The 24,354-nt window shown below is 48.4% G+C and overlaps 2 protein-coding genes across 12 annotated transcripts in view; one reads left to right on the top strand and one right to left on the bottom strand.

Moving 5' to 3' along the window:
- Positions 1 to 24,354, top strand: part of LOC139049454 (tachykinin-like peptides receptor 99D) — an 880,050-nt gene that overhangs the window by 743,450 nt on the left and 112,246 nt on the right. The gene's annotated exons all lie outside the window — the stretch shown is intronic.
- The window catches only part of LOC139049463 (uncharacterized), a 29,198-nt gene that overhangs the window by 3,531 nt on the left and 1,313 nt on the right, over positions 1 to 24,354 (bottom strand). The window lies entirely within an intron of this gene.

Below are 24,354 nucleotides of genomic sequence, written 5' to 3'. Positions count from 1 at the left end.
AAAATCAGCCATCGCTCAGTCTCAGCTCACGCCGACGACAAAGTCTAAGCGATATTGTCTTGTTAATAATGAGATGGGCTGCTTGTTTTGACTCTGCTCGGCCTAGAGGGATGGCATTGAGAAGGGAAAGTGTCTCTAATCACACGTAGCATATGGCGCCGCAGCGCTACGCAGCGTACGCTAAATGACGCAATTAAATATACGACGAAGAACGCCCCCGACGCATATTAAATTAGAATGAAAGCCTGTTGAATTCTGTCTAACAGATGGCGCCACAGCACTGCACAGCGTTCTTCATGGATGGATGGATGGGTGGATGGATGTTATGCATGAGCGTCACCTTTGAAACGGAGCGGTGGGTTGCGCCACCAAGCTCTTGCTATTATACTGCCTAATGTCCTACCTAGATTAAAGAAGAAAAAAAAGGAAAAAGCAAGCAAAACCCCTGATGAATTGCCATAACCAAATTTTGTGACCCCCTTTTGTGAACTTTGTTTTTGCACATCTCCGTTTTTTGTCGTTTTATTGTCTTTATCTAATCTAATCTTTATTGTCGACATGCTTACTTTCCCCAGAAAGAGCAGAAGCTTCAACGCTAAATCTTTGGCGCCATCTGCTGAGTGGAATTCGACACACTTTCCCGCCTCGATGACGGCCCTCTAGGCCTAGCAGCGTCAAGACAACACGACTGATCTCAACAATGACGATAAAACAGCGCTTTGTCGTCTGCATGATATGAGACTGTCCTTCGCGTGAATTATGCACATCGTCATCTACGATGTCATAAAGCCGAAAACTAAACATGCAAGAACGTATATAGCTTTTGCTCAGTAAGTGACAAAGTTCCCTGATTCTGAAGGAAATTGAATTTTTCGTGAAGGCCAGCTCAGATGTATGCGTATTCAATATGCCTGTGGAGCCAAGCTGAGTGATGGTCAAGCGAACGACCAAAGAGAGAGAGAGAGAGAGAGGTAAATCTAAGGGAAATGTAGGGACGTTAACCAGGCTGAGCCCGGTAGGCTACCCTGCACTGGGGAAGCGGGAAAGTGGATTGAAAGAGGAGAAGGAAGAAAGAAGGTCGCAGTCTCCACTGTTAGGCACACAAGCGTGCACCAGTGAGTCAGTCACAGGCGGTCATACAGGCTGGTGCATTTGAAAAAACACACCAGCGCCTTTGTGGCCCTGAACATCACAGACGCACTAGGCCACGGGCCCAAGATCTCCTCCGCGAAAGGACGGTCGTCTAAGTGCTCCAAAGCTGTACGAAGGGCACTCCTCTCGTCTTCGTATGTAGGGCAGTCACACAGGATATGCTTGGTCGTTTCTTCGACACCACACCTGCTGCAGTTGGGACTGTCCGCTATTCCAATTAGGAATGAGTAGGCGTTTGTGAAAGAAACTCCTACTCGCAAGTGGCACAGCAGCGTTTTTCCCGTCGGTTATAGCCAAGTGAAAGTTGCAAGGTCATATATGCAGGTCTACGGCATTTAGGCGCAGGTTGGTGAGCTCCGGTGTGTTCCATTTCCTTAGAGTAATACTATGGACAAGACCGCTGAAGTGCCGCTCTGCATCCGTTCTCGACAATGGTACCGAGGTGCTTTCAGATACATCATGTGCCTCACGGGCAGCTTTGTCGGCACTGCCCGAGGGTCAGGGAATAATTCACAATTCTAAAGTGCATGGTTCACGATCATTCCACACACAGCGGTGCTGCCGCTACACTTAGGAGGCGACGGTATCGCCACCGAAGAGTGCAACGAAACGCCGCAACAAGCAACACGCCGTCTTCCGCCAAAGCGGCTGCTACAACAACGTGGAGCACCACCATGAAAGATAGCGCAATGAAAGATAGCACCACCATGAAAGCACCACCATGAAAGATAGCGTTAGAAGCAATAGGACTTGGTGGCAAGATATATCGCTGGAATCGTAGCTGCCTACGGATGCGATCATTCTATAGTATACGTGCTCACCGGCGATGGCCCCACACTCCAGTATTACAATAGCCGTGGAGTCCCTCAGGGTGGAGTACTAAGCCCAACGCTTTTTAATCTAGCCCTGATTGGACTACTCGAGGACCTGTCAAGCACCGTTAAACTCTCTATCTACGCCGACAACATCTGTATCTGGACGTCGGGGTGACACGCCTTCAGCTTCGCGCTCGGCTTCAGAAGGCGGCCTTATCAAGTAAATGTCTGCGTACGCCATATCAATCAACCGACAAGTGATATCGTCCAGGAGAAATTACAGGTTCTTAGGTGTTATGATTGACAGAGACTTGTCCTGGACTCCTCAAGTGAACCACGTGAAAAAGCGACTGATTGCTATATGTCATCTGCTAAGGTTTCTTGCAGGAAAGAACTGGGGGGGGGGGGGGGGGTGTCCACACAATCCATGTTACAGCTGTACAGGGTGTGGTTTGTTGGGTTCCTCCGGTAGAGCCTATCTGTAATATCCAACACCTGCAAAACCAACTCGCTTACAGTTCAGAGCATTCAAGCCCAAGCTCTCAAGACTCGATCATCCTGCAGAGTGGCCCGCACTTCCAAGCGCGCTAGCTGCCACGAAGACGCCTCGGATACTGCCGCCATCGACACCTTTACAAACCGCTGATGCAATGACATTTGATGAACGTCAGGTTATAATAACATTGTGGTCACTGATGAATGCTATGCGCGTTCTACTCAGCAACATGAAAACCCTGTCGGTGCAGAGTGCACTGCAGGTGCTGGACACCCTAGGTCCAGTGCTTGCAGCTCTAGGGTAAAGCAATGGCCCGCCAGATACCATCGTTTCGAGAAAAGGTCCAGAATGCATCTGTCTTTCAATAGAACGCCAGAGGACTTAAGTCGCGTATGTTCGACTGTCGACAGTTTGTGTTCGTGAATCAGTTTCCCATTATTCTAATTTGTGAGCCAAACCTGCCGTCTCCCATCAGACTTTCCGGGTATGAGTGCACTATGTCCTCCACCCACGGGCAATGCAACAAGATTATTGTTTTTATACGCCGCGACTTGACGTATTTTCATCACCCCGTGTCACCTGACAGTGTAAACCAGTACGTGTGCTTGACTGTGAAAAAGACAAGGTCTCTTTCGCAATTGTGCGAGCCTACTTATCACCATCAAGTCGTATAAACTGCTAGCGCTTACAGGAAATTTTGACGACGACTCCACAGCCATGGGTGATCACTGGAGACTTCAATACCCACCACTATCTCTGGGGAAGCGACAAGATTAACTCATGGGACAGAAGGTTGGTGTCCATTGCCTCTGAACGAGAACTTTGTTAAATGATGGAAGCCCCACCTATCTGCGAAGAACAGCGTATACTAGCTGCCTCGACCTTAGCTTTGTTCCGCAGTTCTTTAACAGAAGGGTTAAATGGTTCTCGAACTCGGAAACGCGGGGAAGTGACCCCAACTCAACTTATCTCACGATTGAGGGGCTGACTAGCTCCAAGTTCTCCGGAGCCATCCAATGCACCCACTGGCCGAAATTTAAATAAATTATGGAAGACTGCTGTCGAGACGACGTGCCATCCAGCCTAGGGGACGCAATAAAGGGTGCCTTACAGGTTACCACGCATTCGATCTTGAAAATCACCGCACGCACCAAATTCAACATCGAGCTAGCCAAACTTGGGGCAATTCGCCGGCATGCGGAACGAAGGTATAGGCGCACAAAGTCTATTCATGATTTGAGATTGGCCAGACGCACACAGAATAAAATACAGTGTCGTATGAAGAAGCTGGCTTCACAACGATGGGTGTCTTTCTGCGAGTCTCTGGATCCCCGAAAGCCTTTGTCTCTTATATGGAGAACTGTTCGTGGCCTCCGTGCAACCCCTGGACAGCGCCACCCATTTAATTCCCTGGCTCTTTACCTACAATGCAAAGAGATTGAAGTCGCAGAATCCTTCTGTGGGAGGATTGCCGGTGAAACAAGCTCCACGGGAACGCAGGCTCCCGACCACTCACCACTCTCACGTGATCCCCGTATGGAGTGCCCTTCTTCTGCGGAAGAACTAAAGGGTGCGCTTGCTTTATGCAGGCTTTCCTCAGCGCCAGGACCAGATGGCATTACATACCGCGCTCTGTGTAACCTTGGTGAACGAGCTCAAAAGGCGCTCCCGCTCCTGTACAACGACTCGTGGCAAACTAGCATGGTTCCTCAAGAATGGAAGACAAGCCACCTGATTCCGCTTCTCAAAGCTGGCAAGTCGCCTTTCGACATTGCGTCATACCGTCCCATCGCGCTTGCTAGTTGTGTAGGTAAAGTAATGAAGCGGATGATTCTAACGCATCTGGAGTGGTACCTAGAACACTATGAAATTTATCCAGACACGTTGACAGGATTCAGACGCGGCCGTTCATCTATAGACAACGTTGTCGACTTGGTAACATACGTCGAATTCCAGACGGCCTGTAAATGCTTGTCTGCCGCCTTGTTTCAGGATGTTAAGGGGGCTTACGATAATGTCACCCATGAAGCCATCGTTAAAGCGTTAGAAGCAATAGGACTTGGTGGCAAGATATATCGCTGGATTCGTAGCTGCCTACGGATGCGATCATTCTATAGTATACGTGCTCACCGGCGATGGCCCCACACTCCAGTATTACAATAGCCGTGGAGTCCCTCAGGGTGGAGTACTAAGCCCAACGCTTTTTAATCTAGCCCTGATTGGACTACTCGAGGACCTGTCAAGCACCGTTAAACTCTCTATCTACGCCGACAACATCTGTATCTGGACGTCGGGGTGACACGCCTTCAGCTTCGCGCTCGGCTTCAGAAGGCGGCCTTATCAAGTAAATGTCTGCGTACGCCATATCAATCAACCGACAAGTGATATCGTCCAGGAGAAATTACAGGTTCTTAGGTGTTATGATTGACAGAGACTTGTCCTGGACTCCTCAAGTGAACCACGTGAAAAAGCGACTGATTGCTATATGTCATCTGCTAAGGTTTCTTGCAGGAAAGAACTGGGGGGGGGGGGGGGGGGGGTGTCCACACAATCCATGTTACAGCTGTACAGGGTGTGGTTTGTTGGGTTCCTCCGGTAGAGCCTATCTGTAATATCCAACACCTGCAAAACCAACTCGCGTACAGTTCAGAGCATTCAAGCCCAAGCTCTGAAGATATCCCTTGGATTACCACGCAGTGCGTCAGCGGCTGAAACTATTCCCATTGCTCAAGATTATTCAATCACGACGCACATCGCCGTCGAGACAATGCGTGCACATGTCCGGCACATTGCGCGAATCCGTTGCCACCACCTCGCCGCACGCACCTTGGAAAGACCCAGCACGTCATTTAGTACAGTGCTCAGTGCATATCGTTTAGCTCAGTGCATTTAGCTCAGTGCTTTTAGCTCAGTGCATTTAACTCAGTGCTCATTTAGCTCAGCGCATATCGTGCCTCGCTTACACCGGGTTACACACCTGCGGCAAGGTCGGTGTGTCCTCCATGGTGTTGGTGCCGTCCTGAAGTACACCTGAGCATTCCAGGACTTCAGAAAAAGTCAGATCTACCCCCGCTTGCACTAAAACAATTGAGCTTACTCCTGTTGTACGAGAAATACAGTAGCCACGTACACATCTATACTGAGGGATCGACCACATCGACCAGTTCTGGGGTTGCTGTGTTTACACCGACAACAGGAGTAACACTGCGATTCCAGACGTCACATGTCACGACGTCCACAGCTGCAGAGCTCCCGGCTCTGCGCAGTGCGCTTCAGCTTATTGACACAAAGGGTCCTGGTACATGGACTGTATTTTCCGACACGAGACCAGCTTTACACAGCATGCAGTCAATTCTCAGACGTGGAGCACGTCAAACTTCATCACGACGTCAAACAGAAAGGCCACGAAATTATTTTCCAGTGGCTACCTGGCCATTGCGGGATCAGTGGAAATGATCAAGCCGACAAAGCTGCCGAGAGTCACATCAAGAACAACACAGCGTTCCCATTCCCCTTCCCAGGACAGACGCTGCAAGGCAGCTTCGTCACTTGGCACGCAAGCGCTCTTTAACAGAGTGAAACATCCCAAATATAAGGTGCACCAGGTTGTGCGAACTGAACCCTTCGCTCCAACTCCGACTACCACCCTGGCTTCACCGACGTGAGGCATCGCTTCTATACCGGCTGTGTTTGGGAGTTGCTTTCTCGAAGGCGTGCACTACTTTGATTGGAATGACCGACAGGGCTGCATGCGACTTATTTGGCGTGGAAGAGAACTTCGAACATTTATTGTACCACTGTCGTCGATTTCAGTTGGAAAGACAAACATTATCTATCGCATTGCGATGACTGGACGATCGGCGGTTGTCTGTGCAGGTGCTACTTAAAGACCGTCCCCGTCGCTCGTTGGCCTAGAAAGCTTTGAAGGCACTTATGTCTTTCTTGAGGGCGACTGGCCTATGTTACTGCCTTTGACTCGCTCAGGCCCTCCGCGTGCGTGCCCGAGCTCACCACGGCTTTCTTTCCTCTCCCCCCCTCTCTCTATTTCATCTTTCTATACCCTCTTTCCCGTCCCCCAGAGTAGGGTAGCCAACCAGGCGCATTTCTGGTTAACATCCCTGCCTTCTCCCTTTATTTCCTCCTCCTCCAATATTGCCAATAATGTTGCCAATATTTCCAATAATGTTGCCAATATGACCAATAATGTTGCAGTGCCCGGGTAGCCACTGAAATACAATGTCGTGGCCTCCGTCCGCCGCTTGATGGTGGCGTAACCGTTGAGTTTAGAAACGTTTAGCGCATATGCTATACGAACTTAACTTGAAGGTCAAATAAACCGTACATAAACTTCATAAAGGAATACTCCATGGTTAATGGAAATTAAAGCCATTCAATTTGTCCAACTTACACCATCCGCGGTGCCCTGTTATGGAGATACATCCTTTGTCTGCAAACTGAATGTTCTTATTCTGCACATTTTTCTTTTTCGTTTTGTAGACCCACGGCCTCTGCGCGATCTGCATAATTGGATTCTGAGGGCTATTGAAAGCGTGAATAACAATGCGAAATTTTGATTATAAATTAGGCTCCCATAAATAATTTTTTTATTAGCGGAAGTAAGGCGGCATGCTGGAGGTAAATATTATACTGTGCTGACATTTTGTCAAGCAGCACCGTCCTTCTGTAGCTATCACCACGTTCACCACTGAGCTCACCTTCCGATGCGCTTGCATAGGCAAACACAAGCCACTCAGACGTGAATTTTCTATTTTAATTTATTCTGGGATTTTATGTGTGAAAACCATGGTATAATTATGAGGCACGCAGAAGTGGGGGAATTCCGGAATAATTTTGAACACATGCGGTTCTTTAAACTGCAACAAATGCACAATACACTAGCGAGTGCTCTCCTCCTTTCTTTTTTTTTTTTTTAGTGGCACGAGCACCTAGTGACACTCTTGCTTCTTGCACATCACTTCCGGTTCACCTCCTGAGACGACCAGGGACGAAATTCAATATAAATCAGAAAAAAATGTGAAAAGAAAAAGTGCAGCAGAAAATTAATGGGTTTCGTTATAGACACGACATCAGAGCATATGTTTAGTTACAAGTTGAGTTACTGAAGTGTTCATAATAATGAGAATTAATTAGAAATGACTACGTCCTGAGACAACCGGGGACGAAAAAAAAATATTATGGGGTTTTACGTGCCAAAACCACTTTCTGATTATGAGGCACGCCGTAGTGGAGGACTCCAGAAATTTCGACCACCTGGGGTTCTTTAACGTGCACCTAAATATAAGTACACGGGTGTTTTCGCATTTCGCCCCCATCAAAATGCAGCCGCCGTGGCCTGGATTCAATCCCGCGAACTCGTGCTCAGCAGCCAAACACCATAGACACTGAGCAACCACGGCGGGTGACCGGGGACGAAATTCCAAATAAATCAGAAAAAAATTGTACAGTAGAAAATTCATAAGTGTCGTTGTCGATGCGACATCAGAGCATAATTACAGCTACAAGTTGAGTTACTGAAGTGTCTGGAGTAATTGCAATTAATTAGAAATTATTAGCTCCTGATACGACCAGCGACGAAATTCAAAATAAATCAGAAAAATATAGAAAAGTAGTATAGTACAAAATTCATGGGTTTCATTATAGATATGATATCACAGCGTAACTTTAGATACAAGTTGAGGTACTGAGTGTCTGGAATAATTAGAATTAATTAGAAATCACTGATTACTGCACACCAAAGCATGGAATCGTAGACTTTAGGAACTCGGAGTCGCTCGCTTGCTCCTCCGAGTTTGGTTTGCGCGTTGTGTTCACCTAAAGTTAACCTAAAGAACACCAACGCCGAGGCGCGAGTGCCACCAACCGACACCTAAGTCAAATATTAGGGTAGCCCACAATTTTTTTTTTCAGTTCATTTTGGCTTATCAAAATGTTTAGTCCGATGTGTGCTTGTTAAAACATTTTCTCATTGTAGGCTTTTATAGAGCCAAATATCGCATATTGAAGTCAGCTAACAAACACGCCAGAACCTAACTGCACCGCCAAGGGAACGAAGCCGGGCAAATGAGCTTTTAGTATATTTAACGGATTTGCTAGTCATCGTAGCAGTTCCGAGCACCCGCTGTGGTTGCTTAGTGGCTATGGTGTTGGGCTCCTAAGCACGAGGTCGCGGGATCGAATCCCGGCCACGGCGGTTGCGTTTTGATGGGGCGAAAACACTCGTGTATTTATATCTAGGTACACGTTGAAGAATCCCTAGTGGTCCCAATTATTCCACCTCTACGGTGTCCCTCTTAATGAAGTCGTGGTTTGGCACGTAAAACCCCATAATTACTTTTTTTTTACAGTATACTCCTGCACTCTTTTTCAAGTCGTAAAGCAGATGAACCCTTCTAAATAGCTACACTGCGATTCTACACGAGCGCATAATGGGCATGTGTTGTTGCCTGATACCTGACGTCGACGGCCGCCCGCTTGGTGCGTGTGGCAGTCTGTTACGGCAAAGATATCTTCGTGATTGATATCGAAGTGCGCAATGCATGCTCCTCAAAGCAGTAGACAGTAATGATATCTGAAACAGCTATATCTTACAAGTGAAGTCTATGTCACAACGTTCCTATGGACATTTGCTGTGACATAGTTACTAGCGCTAACAAGGCGAACGGGAAAAAAGGTGGGACAGGACAGGGAGGCTGTCGGCTTCGTTGCGCATTTGCTTTTCTCCTACGTGGCACATTCGCTTATGCGTCTGTCTGCGCATTTATTTTAGCATACGGTGATTTCTTGCATGTTCTTTTTTTTCTGGACAAAGCGTGTCAGTTGTAGTCTATCGCTCTGTCTTGTCCCACCTTTTTTTTTCATTTATTCTTGTTAGCGCTCGTAACTATGTCACAACAAATGCATCAACACCAACTAGCCCAACTTTCTTCGTTTTCGTTAATTACTCCTATTGACATGGTACCTAGCTGAGGCCATCAAGAGAGTCCTGCAAGAATATATTGAACACGAGGTGCCCGCAGGATTCTAAAAACTTGGCCGGTAGGTTTCCAATGTCGCGTCTCGACTTGATAAAATACGTAGCCCGTAAACAAATGTGACACGGATCGCACTTTAGTGGCGCGTGGCAGCTTCCAAAAGCACAGTTAAAGGGCAACTCCGATGATTTTTTGGTGTCAACGGATGTCGATGAAATTCGCCGTGTACGAAGCGAGCTAGGGTGGCTGCGCATGTGAAGCTCGCCTGCTCGACGGCCCGTCAATTTTGGATGTAGCCTATTTGTTGGGCTCCCAGCATTTTCTTATGCTCCTTCTATATTTCGACGCGGCACCACTGCACTATTGGACAACGGCAAGGTGAGAAATTTTGTTTGACTGTCTGCGACGCATTTCAAGCACATTTAGGTATACGGCACAGAACCGAGACTTATGAGGCAGTTAACGAAAAACAGCTCGGCCTCCTGCCTTAGTTAACTTGAGTTAATGACTCGTTCTGGGAGATGGTTGCGACGCTTTCTATGAGCCCCACATTACTGTAACTTATTTAACTTATTTAGGTAGTTTTTTGGGCACGCTCGCCGCTCTCGGCTTTGAGACGCAGTTAGCGAGAAGCAGCTCGACCGTGGTGATGGTTTCGCGTGTACTAAATCTTACTGGGACAAGTTCGTGACGCTTTCCCTGACCCCCAACATTATTGTATTTCGCTACTTTTTGGGATACTTCAGAGGTACGCGTGACGCGCCTGGCGTTGTGACGCAGTTATCGAAAACCAGCTCGGTTATGGTGACAAAGTCTGGCTGGTATTGAACTGTAGTGGGACAAGATTGTGACGCTTTTTATGGCCCCGTAACAATATACATCTTCTTTCGGTACTCACGCTGGTCGAAACCGCGACGAGCGATTGCCAATAGTGATAACACGCGAGCGTGTTGCTTGCGCCGGCAGAACGCGCAAAACATAACGCCGAGGAGCTCGAAAACCAAGAACTCGAAAATGCTGTCATCTTAACACAAAGCGTTCATCTGAGGAATCGCCAGCCGTTTGTGCGCAGGCGCGAGTAAGAGCGGGCGCGAGAGAGAAAATCCGGGGGCTTTTGCTGCTTGAATATATGACTCTGCCTATAGTGTTAGGATTGGGGGCTCAATCCCATCACTCGTGATCCGTTGTCAAGATTGGAGTCGGGCATGAATTAGAAGGTAGCTGGCCCATGCCGTCGTCCAACTCATCCACGCTGAGGACGTTGATGAAGGGAAGGACTGCTTCTCATCGAGAACGGGGAATATGGGTTTATTTACAGTATTTATATCAGTCTAAAATTACTGCTTGAGGACGTGCATCAGTCTAACATGACTGCTTGAGAGAGAGTCTCAGTCTAACATGACTGCGTGAAAAAAACTGTATCGAGCATCCGCACAACAGCCGTTTATAAACACTCGGTCCTCCCCCGATTCCAACGTGGTGGAAACGTTCGTCCAGCCATCGTAAACACGCCGCTTCTCCCCGGGACGGCTTACACACACACACACACACACACACACACAGGTGCATGGTCCGGAGCCGACGTCAGAGGGGGCTTCGTAGAACTCGGAGCCGAGCCGCGCAGTGCGCCCTGGTAGCCTTTGTCTTGCGTCTTGGTCGGCGCGTGGGACGGGGTGTCCGACGACGTTCCCGCGGCAACTCCCCCACTCATAGCAGATCAGGTCCGCGTTGGGGAGATCGGTAACAATAGTTGCCCCGCCGAACTCATTCAGTCACAACGGCGACGAGGCTAGAGCGTAACGGTGGCGGTTTCAGCACAAAGCCTGCTTCGTCGAACGCATCCTAGCTGAAGCGACGGAGAGTGGAGGACGCGCGTATTGTTCCCGACACAAAGTCGACTTAGTCACGCCGTGGCTAGAGGTTGGCGGCGGCGCTCCAGGAAAGTTGCGGCCACTGTTGCAACTGGCCGGCAAAACTTGCACTGCAGCTGGCCGTTCTTAACACTAGGCACTACGGAGGAGGTTTCTTAGCGCGTGTTGTATGCGTTTGCCCCCTAGACATGCCGGCATTGCGGAGTGCGGTCGAGTTTGTTTACGCTCCGGCGCAGGCTGTCCGCGCGGTGAGGGAGTGGGCACGGACGCCCCATTTGGTGATCGCTGTGTCTGAATGGGCAAGGTTCTGACTGGTGTTGTATAAGTCGTGGATCGCTTTTTTTCGTCCCGACGTTAGATTGGATTTTTTACAAGCACTGGAGGGCACATGTAACCGGCAAATGGAGGCCTCAGGAGAGCACCTGAGGTTATATTAAAGCAGGCGGCGCAGAGAGAGAGAGAGAGAGAAGGGAAGACGGAAAGGCAGGGAGGTTAACTAGACTGAGTCCAGTTTGCTACCCTACGCGTGGGGAGGGGAATGGGGAGTGAAAGAGAAAGAGAGAGAACTTAAGTGTAGGTTGTCTATAGTCGGGCACTCAAGTCCGTCGCCTTAAGGTAGCGAAAAAGCGCTCTAACTGCTTTTTGGGCCAATGAGCTGTGAGGCCAGGCTCCCAAGATCTTCGCTTCCGTGAATGGCCTGTCATCCAGTCTATTTAATGCACACTGGAGAGTCTCACGTTGATTATCGAAGCGAGAACAGTGGCACAGAAGGTGGCTGATGGTCTCTTCACACTTGCACTTAGCGCACATTGGTGAATCCGCCATTCCAATGCGGTAGCTGTAGGAGTTGGTGAATGCTACTCCTACCCACAGCCGACACAGCAGTGTTGCGTCACGTCGTGGAAGGTTCGCTGGTAATGTAAGTTTTAGTGATGGGTCGAGACTGTGTAAACGACACTTAGAGTTCTGTGGTGTATGCCAGCAACCTAATGTGATTGCACGAGCAAGACTGCGAAGCTCTCTTGCAACGTCGACTCTGGATAAAGGTATAAGGACTGTCGGTGAGCCAGCCTGGGCACGTCGGGCAGCGTCATCGGCGAGGTGATTACCAACGACTCACGTAACTTCTCACGTAACGACATCTACAGGTTCTGAACTGGCCGCTCTTCGCGCTGCTGTCGAATACATTGAAAAAGAACCGCCCAACAAATGGGCAATATTTTGTGACTCGAAAGCAGCCCTCCAGAGCTTGCGAAGCTTACGACGTGGCAATTATGAACAGCTGGTGTCACAAATCAACGAAACCTGCCATTGCGCATCTGAACGAGGACATGACATCATATTTCAGTGGCTGCCGGGACACTGTGGCAGGCGGCGCAGGATCTCCAGGGCACCCAAGGGGTAGCGGGGGGATCAAAGCTGGAAGCGGGGCGTCCCATGCGTTGGGGCCGCGGAGGTCTGCGAGTGCCAGGGGGTGTTCGCATAAAAAAATGGCTGTTCGCAATAGCGGACAGCCGATCTTATACACCCGTTCTTATCTTAGCCGATCTTATACAGTGCGGGTTCTAGCTTTGGTGTCCCCGTTGCCGCTTTGGTGTCCTGGAGGCGCCGCCAATAATGCGAAATAATGACACGTTGTTATAATTAGTAAAAAAACAGGATTGAATAAATATATTTACGTCTAGCCGCGAACTTGTGGCGCTAACTTTAGCACTACCGCGCCCCTTGACTTCTGCAACAGCCAGTCAGAACTTTGCCTCTGAAGGTACGTCGGGCAAACTTTCTCGCGCCTGCGGCGCTGGTGCTGAGTCAGTCATCGTCACCGGCGGCCTTTCAGTCACTTGCGTTCAACCGAGGTTTCTAAGAGCGCTGCAGGCACGAGACAGTCCGTCAGAGACAGCGGCCGCCAAATCGGGCGTCAGTGCCCGTTGCTTCGCCTATTTTACCGCGCCGGCAGCCAGCGTCCCAGCGTGAACAAACTCCACCCCACACGCACGTCTAGGAACAAGCACCTACAACACGCGCTAAGAAACCTCCGCCGTAGTGCCTAGGCAGAGTCATATATTAAAGGAGCAAAAGCCCCCACATTCTCCCTCTCGCGCCCGCTCTTACTCGCGCCTGCACACAAACGGCTGGCGATCCCTTAAATGAACGTCTCGTTGATCTGAACGACTGAAAACAGGCCTTGTAACCAGGCATTTGTCTTGATTACGAGTAGAAGGCCTTCTGCGAGCGTCTAGCATGGTCTGGCTCAGAGCCTGTGTTGTGTCCACCTCTGTGTATTTAGCGTGCTATCGTGTTGGCCGAGTCCAAGTTGTTTTTGGAAACGCGCAGTCGCCCGTGTATTTGGGCTCTTAAAGGGCAGGAAATAATGCCGGGAGAGGGGGGTGGGGGGGGGCAGTGCTTGAAAATGAGATGTTTTCTTCATATGTTATGGTCTACTCATATGGTATGGTCTATAGGAGTCTATTTTCTGCGTCATGTATGCAAAAGTTAATTTATTGGTAATCCCGCCCATTGAACACTTAGGCACGTTTCGGCTCTACACGCAGTGTTCCTGTTGGGTCTATATACCGAAATTACACATCATTGTAATTTACTTTTTTCAGATGATACCGTCCGGTGGAGCTTTGTACGGGTGCTGCTGCTTACCTGGTGCCACAATGTTGGATGAATGCACAAAAAGCCCGGAACTATCATTTACATATATTAAAATAAACATTTAATCATTTCAGAAGACGTCTTGCGTTTACCTAATGAAATTACACGCGGCACAGATTCGATGGAGGCTTGTAAAGATCCTTTGCAATCATTTTTACTAAATAATAAAACGATGCCGCGTGAAGGCCGCGCGCGGTTGAGCAGTAGAAGCGAGAAAAAAGAAATTGCGCCGATCAGCGGAGCCGGCGTGGCGTGTACCAGCTGGCGTTCAAAACGCGCGCGCCCGAAACCGGAAGGTGTTAATCCCATCCGTTCGGTGCGCTACATTCAATTCGGCCGCTGTACTCTATGGGAATGTCCACTCTTGATGAATTTCTTTCTCTATGGTCTGCTCTTCTCTGCTTTCATTCGCACAGCTGGCGAGGCCGGCATGCCTTGCGCGCCTTCCCCGCTGGGGACACTCGTGACGTCACACAGAGGTTCGCTCGGCTGCTTGGTCAGGTTTCGGTTTCGTTCTTGTGGTTTTTTGCTTATTTAAAAATTATTTTCGAATTTAGCAAACAATTCTAGTATCAGACGCATGACAGGGAGGTCTCGGGAACCTAAATGTACAGTTTTCTTGACATGGACAAAAAATCACCGCAGGTGCCCTTAAGCTGGATTCGCGCGACGGAGCGCGTTACTGATTCGCTCCACCGTCGTGCGCGACGTCGGTCAGTGCCATCGTATCACACATATTCAGCACTGTATAACACAGCATGTTGAGTACTGAATCATTATATAGGCCTTGCGCCAATTACCTCGATAAAGAAATGGCATTGTATCATATACGCGGACGTCACAGTATGAAATGAAAAAATGGGCGTTAGAAACACTAGTAACCTTCTCGCTCGTCAGCCAGGGCTCCAGCAATCACTCTAGCGCATTCTGTGCGTTCCGGCGAACATTACTGGCGGGAAGTTGGAATTCGTACAGCTAAACCAAAGCTGAAGCTCGCGTCCAAGGCATCACTCAGTTCAGCTGTATACCACGCAATGCTTTCTTGTCCAACACCATGTGTGGCTTTACAACAGTGGCTGTTGCAGCGACTTATTTCAGTTACCCTGTGGCTGTTCTAGGCGCTATATTAATTGTATTTGCCACTCAAATGATGAGCTATGATGGTCGACTGAAGCAGAGGAGCACAACAAAAATCTGCAATAAGTCTTGCCTCGTGGTTCTCAACACTTGGTCGTGTTTTAAGATAAGGAAATGCTCCACTGCGTTCGAGAAGGGCGCAACGCTGTTTGTCAGCGGCCGCCGGGCCACAGCTGCATCACCGGCAACTATGTGCCGAGGAGAAAACCCGGACCCGCTCCCTTTTTAGCAGCATTTCTTTACATCCTCGAATTTTCTCGTCGCCATGCCGCACAGCCGCTATGCGTTATTGTCGAAATGGAATTTGAAATCTCGCTTCGGCAGAGAAGGTGCAGAGGGCTCACTCCAGGTACCTACAGATTCTCTAATTTCGCCAGGGAACTCGGCGCTCTCGCTTGCACGAATGAAGTTTGCCAGGTGTCTCAGCGAGCCCATTCGCTTCGATATTTTGGCACCATCCGTGAATAACGTGAAAAGGGGCAAGTGCACACGTATAACATAACGGGTCGCGCACAATTTCCACAAGTGAAACACGCCGAAGCCGAGCTTTTACAAAAGAAAAGGGCCACACAAGCGTTGCGGGAAACCTATTTCGCTTTTTAGCGCCTGTTAGATATGGAGCTGTTTCCTGCGATTACTTCGAGTTCCCCAAACCACTTCGAGTCGCAGCACAGCTAATTGAGGAATGCCGAAGCAGGAAAGCACATTCCAGAGGAGCGGCCGAGCAAACAAGTTTAAGGCAACAAGTTCACGTGCCAACAAGTTCGTGCGCCGCCGGGATTAGCAGGTGGGCCTCGGACAATGGAGCATGAGCAGCCCTCCCCTTCTCCTCGTTAGAAGTGCATTGCCAGTCTGCGAGGCAAGACCGCAGAGAGCCGCCAGGTGTGACACCGCGACACGGGCGCCTACCATTGGCTGAAAGTGGCGTCATCGGAGCGGACTCCCCCATTGGTCAAACATGACGTGACTTACAGTGCACGAAGGGTGTATAAGAAGCCTTCCAGAGATGCTGGGACATGCCCTGATTCCCTGATTCACCTCTCTCGAACTTCTTGCCGCGGGCCGCAGCGTCCGAGTTGCTGCCGGCCCGTAATGACTGTACGAATGTTACTTGTCGCTCACCTCCCTGTACATAATGTAGAATAAATACTCCCAAGTTTGGTTTTCATCCCGGAGTCCGTCCTTCAACCCCTACATCTGGTTGGCAGCGGTAGGATCGCCTCCGAATGCATCAGCTGGTGGCAGCGCTACGGATAAACCTTCGTCGAGAGAGATCCTAAGGAACCGGGAAGAGCGAAGAAGAGGGAGCCTTCGTCGAAAGAGGTCCGAAGAAACTGGGAGTAGCGAAGAAGGAGCGAGCCTTCGACCCAGGGAGTCCGGAGGAGCCGGGAACAGCGGACAAATGAACCGGATGGCAGGGTGCTGCAACCGTAAGTGAGCGCGTGGTTTTTTTCCTTATGATTCGCCAGACTCAAAGGTTGTGTGTTCAATTTTGATAGTTCTGGGAATCGGGAGTTTGATGCACTGTGTATTTGCACAAATTAATTAAGGAAAACAGTTTTAACCACCTGTCGGGGTAGCTGCCATGGATCTTAGAAGGTTGACGAGGTTAGACTTGTTGTTGGTGTGCGACGATTTGGGAGTTGAGGCGGACGAACGGATGAAAACGCCAGCTATCATAAAGGCGATTAACGATAGTGGCAATGATGGCAAAAGCATTGAGCTTGCTTGGGAGGTGATACAGGAGCCACGGGAGCGTGCGTGTCGTGTACGTTTGCGAGAGCGTCGTGAACTTAGGAGTGAGCATCAGCGTGAAGAACGCGAGAATGAACGGAAGCATGAGCTTCAAGAACTTACTCTTAGGTGTGAGCGTCACGGACGTGAGAATGAACGCGAACGTGAGCGAGAGCAAAGATATGAGAGAGAGAAGGCAGCACTGATCAAAGAGATACAGCATTGTGATCAGTTATTGGCACAGAGACAACGGCTGTCTGAGAATTCTGTAGGAAGTACAGAGCGAAAGAATGTGGAAGTGTTTAGCAGATTTTCGCCAAAAGCCGAGGAAAAGAATAGTGCCTGTGAGATTGGCTGCCGATTGATAAGTGAAGGGAAAAAGCTAGCTGCTAACGATGCCTTAGTGGCAACAGAGGCCGTTAAAGGCCGCAAGGAGAGCGACGAGGTGCTGTGCCAACAGATGACTGTGGAGACAGCTAGGCCAGCTCCGAACAAATTGGCACAGTTACCGCGTGTGTGCGTCGCTGGTAAGGTTAGCGAGGTTGCTAGCGAGGAAAAGGGTACTGTTGACGCGACAGACGCGAGCACCCATGTAGAGCCAGATCTGCGTGCAGAAGTGAAGTGCGAGCTGGACGATGCAGTTGAGAATAGCTCTCGGGGTGGCGAGCTCCGTAGCTCACGAGAGAACAACTGCATTGTTCAGGGATCGGTGCGGCTCTTCGCCAGTCTAGATGGCCTAGATAGGGATGATTCAGTTAATCATTCGGACTGTGCGCGTGAGACAGCGATCGATACCGACGGGCTGTGTGCCGATGCACAGCGTGAGCTGGGCAATGTAGTAGAGGGCAGTTCGCAAGAGTGCGAGTTGTCTTACTCGAGTAAAGCCTGCTGCATTGTGCCAGAGTCGGTTGAGCTGTCCGCCAGTCGAGGCAGAGAGAGTGTTGATTTAAATGTAAATCAATCAGACTGTGCGGGTAAGAGACCGATCCGGGCCGACGAAATGTGTACCGGCCAGCACGAGGCACGAGAAGGCGACATGAAGGCGAGTGCAAAGAGAAAGCGCCGTAAAAAGAAGCGCGGTGAAGACCGAAAGACGGTAATTAATGTAGCGCCGCCAAAGATGGCGAGAACCCCAAAAGGGCAGGGCGCGAGGAAAAAGGTGCGGTCGTCACGGACAATGTTGACGCATCCAAAACGAGCGAGCCACAGGTCAAAGGGGGACCGCGAAGCATGTTCTGCGCGGACGCGGACAAAGGGCACGGGGCAGTTATTCTCCTCGTTGTTCCGTAGTTCTTTTCAAAGCTCAGCGTGCAGTTCGAAGAAACGCAAGGTGGCAGGACGAGACCAGGTGGGGAGTAGCGACGCGGTCAATCGAGTTCGTGTTGAAAGCGGGGCGCCAGGACGCAAATTGGCAGGAGACCGTAACGTCTTGGGGGAGCTGATAGTTAGTCAGCCCTTTTGTGTTTCCTCGGCAGCCAGAGTAGTTTTCAAGCCGCGACCAGCTCGGGGACGGCTCAGAGTATGAATCAGTCGTAAGCAATCGGGAACGGGAAGCCAAGAGAGCTTCCGTAGAAATGAAGTGTGTTGTTTTTGTTATTTTTGAGCATCGGAATGTTTTCGCGAATTGAGACTAGGATTTCTTTCAATGTGTAAGGTTTGAGCTTTGTGTTTTCGTTTGAGAAGCTCCGAAATTTGAAGGATGCGTTTTATGTAAACCTGTAGTCTCGCGAGATGCTCATTAATAAGTAGATAGGCTTTTTTTTTGTGTGTGTGAGTAACCTGAGGGTCAAGGTTATTATTGAGAGGCCTATCGTAACGCGCGTGTGTGTTATTTAACCTTCTTTCTTTTTAAGTGTTGAATTTTCTAAGGTTAAGCGCGTAGATTTTCAGTGAGTGCACGATTTGCACTGAGGAGCGTTCTTAGTTCCATTAGCGCGTGTCCTGTGTGGACGGAAGGAAGCAGATTTATGACTGGGTTGCTAGTGTGTGTTGAGGGCAGCCGTATTCTGACTTCTTTAGTGAACGTGCGTGGAAAGAGTTAGTAGAAGACGCATCATTTTAAGAGTTCTGCGGAGTGTGTAAGTCCCGCGAGTTTAATTGTTCGTTTAAATCACGTGTCCTAGAGGGACTAAAGGAAGAAACGTGAGTAAGCGTAATGAAGAGTTTGCCTATGACACAAGTATGCGTTCTGAATAGTGACCACAAGGCTAGCGCGCTTGTGATTACGTACTTGTGAGGTTGACCAGATTGTTCAGTGGCACCATTACGTGCGATAGGTACGCCACTGCGATAGATTGAAAACATGCTGTTCGTGTAGTTAGGCCACTTAAGTTATGTTCGGCTGTTTTCATTTGTTGTTTGCATCGTCAACGACCCTTTTGTTTTGCAACAACAATAGTACTCTGGTCTTGTCGGCATTCGAGGAGAAATGGATGGCTGTTTGGAGGGGTGGTTACGACTGTTTTGTCAAAATTGGGGAACTAAAAGATCAGGGTTGATTTTGACTCAGTAATAGCCTGGCGAGTCAGGGGTGAAGAGCCTGTGCTTACACGTGGGGCAGCGCTGTGTTGTTTGGTTTGTTTGACGTCTGTTCTCCAGGGCCAAGGATCCCGAAGTTCGTCAAACGAGACTCGACCCCAGTACCCTGCAGCTTCTATCAGCGTTCCTCATGGCCAGCGAATTGAGTTCACCGGCCATTCAGAACTACCGGGGCGAGGACGAGCTGTTAGATATGGAGCTGTTTCCTGCGATTACTTCGAGTTCCCCAAACCACTTCGAGTCGCAGCACAGCTAATTGAGGAATGCCGAAGCAGGAAAGCACATTCCAGAGGAGCGGCCGAGCAAACAAGTTTAAGGCAACAAGTTCACGTGCCAACAAGTTCGTGCGCCGCCGGGATTAGCAGGTGGGCCTCGGACAATGGAGCATGAGCAGCCCTCCCCTTCTCCTCATTAGAAGTGCATTGCCAGTCTGCGAGGCAAGACCGCAGAGAGCCGCCAGGTGTGACACCGCGACACGGGCGCCTACCATTGGCTGAAAGTGGCGTCATCGGAGCAGACTCCCCCATTGGTCAAACATGACGTGACTTACAGTGCACGAAGGGTGTATAAGAAGCCTTCCAGAGATGCTGGGACATGCCCTGATTCCCTGATTCACCTCTCTCGAACTTCTTGCCGCGGGCCGCAGCGTCCGAGTTGCTGCCGGCCCGTAATGACTGTACGAATGTTACTTCTCGCTCACCTCCCTGTACATAATGTAGAATAAATCCTCCCAAGTTTGGGGTTTTCATCCCGAAGTCCCGTACTCCAACCCCTACACGCCGCTCTCTCTGTTCCCCTCTCTCGGGCTGCGAGAACTCGCCTGAAGGACATGTGCTTATACCTTAAAATTCTCAAATACCCCAGAACCCTCTTGTGAGCTTCGGGCTCTCTTCACGTGCTGCCCTCCTCTTTATTTACCAAATTTTTCTCGGCGTCTTTTTTTTTCTTCTTGGGATGGGGAAGGAGAAGCAATATACACTTCTGCTTTTTTTTCTTCTTTTTTTTATTTTATTTATTTTTTTTTAGAAGGTGAGTACTTTCCGCCGAACGCTTGTGTCTTGGTCCTGTTTGCCGGTATGGGTCTGGCCGCTCTTTTCTCCACTGTCAGATGGGACCTAAGGTTGACAAAGCCGGGATCTCAAACGGCAGATACTAGAGAATAAAGAGGGTGCCAACGGCTTTGGAATTTCTTCTCTCGTGTCTTGAAAGGATTAGGAAGAAAGCAAAGGCGTTTTCATTTATAGGCTGTCTTGTTTTGCTCGTCTTTCACGCCTTTGAGATTTGCCGACACCTTCACTTTGCGCCACAGTTCGTTTCTTTTGTCTCGCGGCTCTTTGTCTGTGTTGCAACTATATTCGGAATATGGGCGGTAAGAAAATGAGCTTATTGCTTTCTCAATTTACAGCAACATTCTTGACTGTTTTTTTTTTACGTGCGCATTGCGTCGGCAGCTTGTCCACTCAGTTTGTACTTTGGATAGCATTTGAAAAATATGTATAAATGTCCTTGCTGTCACTATGAATGACATTCAAGGGCCAGATATATGAGGCCGGCTTCCATATTTCGCATAGCTTATTATATTTATAGACTTAGTCTCTTTCACTGGCCTAACGTGTTTGTTGTTGAATAGTGTTAGGATGATCAATGTTGGAGTGCCGGAATTTTAAAAGTATTCATCTGCGGAACTCTTCAATCGCTGCTTTCAAAATTCTTTGACTCTGCATACAGCACTGCTCAACGCACGTCAGTATACCGTGTCTCCCTTTTGTCAGCGCAGCAGGAATTTTGAACAGTCAGCGAAATACACTGCAGTTGCTACATTCTCTGTTACTGTAGGTATCACGTGTGTCGGTGTGATCAAAATATTGAGGCAGTTTTAAAAACAAGACACCAAAAAAGTAGTTTTTTTTCTTTAGTAGAACACACTGAGATAACTTAATGAGGATAGCTATAGGGGCTTGTTGGTGCGGGATAGCTTATTCTGTTGCAACGCAAGCTGAACGACAAGGACAATGGAAAGGCACATCTGACACACACAGCGCTAACTTTCAACAATAGATTTATTTCCACTTACTTCTGGTCGCTATATATGCACCCTTGAAACGGCATACGACACGTGTAAAATGTCGGTAAATGTGAACAAAAAACGGGGAACCACACGCAAGCACTTTTTTTGCCACACAGACTGATAGACACGTACACGTTCAACGCGAACAAAGATAATCGAGCTCTTCTGTGGATAACGAAATGGAAGGCTTACTGACGCATTTGTCACGAAATGTTGATATGCGTCTAGCTTCTATTATCAATCGCGTCATCTCACACCTGCTTCTCCTCGTGATGACTGTTTCCTTAAATCTAGGCTTGCATTGGCATCTCTGGCAATGGATGGCAAGAAAGCCGCCGGCAGCCACGTTGTTTGCTTTGTTATTGTGTTCTAGCGTGTCATTTATGCCTATACCTATTTGACCAATGTAGGATCGTCCACACCCGAGTGGAATGCGGTATACTACAGCCGTGATGCAATCAATGAATTTGTTTTTATGTTCCTTTTCGCATGTGGTACGTGCGATTCTTTCTGGCCTTTTGTTTCTACACACGCTGACCAATTTACAATTTAATTTTCTTTAATCTATGGGAGTACCCGTGTATGTAGGGGATGACAGCAACATTTCTTTTGTTTATGTCAGTGCTTGTACCATGCACCTGCTCCGAACTGCTTTCCTGTGCCTTTCTTAAGCGGTCCTTCTGCGACTGACACAAGCACGTGGCTCGGGTAACCAGCGCAACTCAAACGCGAGGCTTGCCATCCGAAGCTATCGTGCATTAGGTGCTGGCATACCTTATTCAGTGCTTCGCTGAAACACTTCTTCGCGATTCCCCTCTTCACAAGCTTTGTATGCGCGGAATGAAATGGTAAAAGTGGCTTACTTGCCCTAGGTTCGTAACACCAGCAGGATTTGTTATCGATGAGCACAAACTTGATGTCAAGGAATCTAATCCTTCCGTCGCATGGCATATCAAAGGTCACTTCTAGTGGGTTAAGACAGTCACGAATAGCGGTAAAAACGGGAGCACATTCATTAGTAAAACGAGCGGATGTACATTCAATAAGAACTAAAAAGTCATCAACATATCTAAAAACTCTTACAACCTTAAATTCGTGAAGGCGCTCTGACAGGTCTCTGTCCAGTTTGGCTAAAAGCAGATTACTTAGAACTTGTGCTAGGCAAGAACCTATACACACTCTCTGTTTCTGCAGATACAGGGTACTTTTGTTTTCGATAAACGTAGACGAGAAATAACACCTAAGCAATTCTAAAAAAATTCTCAATGGACGTACCTGCTTCTGCACTGAACCTAGCGGCATCTTATTCATCGATGCAATTGTCAAAGGAGGTTAATTATTCTGATTGTGGCAGAGAATAATAAAGATGTCTAAAATCTGCGGAGAAAGCCTTTAAACTTTCATTCTCATGAGCTCTTACAAAATTTCTAAAACCTCCTCGGAACTGAGAAAAGGTCATTGATCTCAAAAAAGTTTAGTTTCTCTTGCAGGTACAAGGCGACATATTTCTGGCATGTGTCCCTCTCAGAAACTATCACATACCCTGAACGGTACACCTTCCTTAGCGCTGAAAAATACTTCCGGACAATCCTTCTTGCTTTTTTCTTTTTATGCCGCTTGTTACACCTTCCAGATTCATCTTTTTACACAATTGCTGCGCTTTCGCTCTGACCTTAGTACAAGAAATGTCTTTTCTCTTGTTAAAAACTGCCGAAATAGCATTTCTAGCTTTCTCATGCGAAGCAGTCTTCATGCGAGAAAACTGCGAAGCCGCCTTCCTTATCAGCTGGCAGCGCACACAGATAATGCCGTAACGAGTATGATCCTACATATTTGACGGGTAATTTCTGACGGGGGGGCTTACAGCTTTTCAAGGCGTCGACACATTTGGAGTTGATCATCGTGGCCTCGTTCTCTGGAGCAGGTCTGGAGACCTGACGCACAATAGATAAACGTTCAGGCGTGTACATGTCTGTCAGTCTGTGTGGCAAAAGAAAGTGCTCGTGTGTGGTTCCCAGTTTTTTGTTCATATTTACCGACATTTTACACGTGTCGTATGACGTTTCGAGGGTGTATATATAGCGACGAAAAGTGGAAACAAATCTATTGTTGACAGTTAGCGCTGTGTGTGTCAGATGTGCCTTTCCATTGTCCTTGTCTTTCAGCTAGCGTTACAACAAAATAAGAAATATGTTAATTGAGGAATTTACACACGAACTGACCACTGTCATTGCAAACATCGTCTAGCGCACATCCAGACGGGCTTCGGCACTCAAGGCCCTAAGGGCTTTGCTGAAGTTTTTAAGGACATGCGAATTGTGCGATCACCTTTGAGTGTTGTATCGCGTACTGTCGCGTTACTGCGTGAATTTTCCGATTTCCTTTTTTTTCTCCTCTTCTTCTTCTTTCTCCTTTATTCCCTTTACCCCTTTCCCCAGCACAGGATAGCCAGCCGGTACTTACACTGGCTAACCTCCCTGTCTTTCCTCCTCTTTGTCTCTCCTCTACTCTAGTGCGCAGTTTGGTTTTGCGCGCTAGTTGTCTATCTTTTTCCATGTTGGCACGTATACATCAATTTGGAGTGTTCTGTATGTAATAGAGCTTATGTACCAATCTTTACTTTTGTGAATGCAATCAAAGAAGTGAGAACGGCGTACAAAGCGATACTCCTGGCTTACCTTTATCTCTATTTTTCATGTTCGTTATCTGCATACGCCAGTGGACGCGCTCAACTCCTCGCATTTTCAAAAGTAACTATGATCGTAGCTTGTATTTTGGAACGTGGCAGCACAAGAAGCCTTACGCCAAACAGCCGCTCAAAGGTTGAAGCTAATATATACGTATTGAAAAAACAGTTATATCGTACTTATTGTTCATAACAGTAGTAAAG

The sequence above is a fragment of the Dermacentor albipictus genome, chromosome 1 (assembly GCF_038994185.2).
Source record: "Dermacentor albipictus isolate Rhodes 1998 colony chromosome 1, USDA_Dalb.pri_finalv2, whole genome shotgun sequence".
In the NCBI taxonomy this organism is placed as follows: domain Eukaryota; kingdom Metazoa; phylum Arthropoda; class Arachnida; order Ixodida; family Ixodidae; genus Dermacentor; species Dermacentor albipictus.
This window is presented reverse-complemented; position numbering and strand designations above follow the sequence as displayed.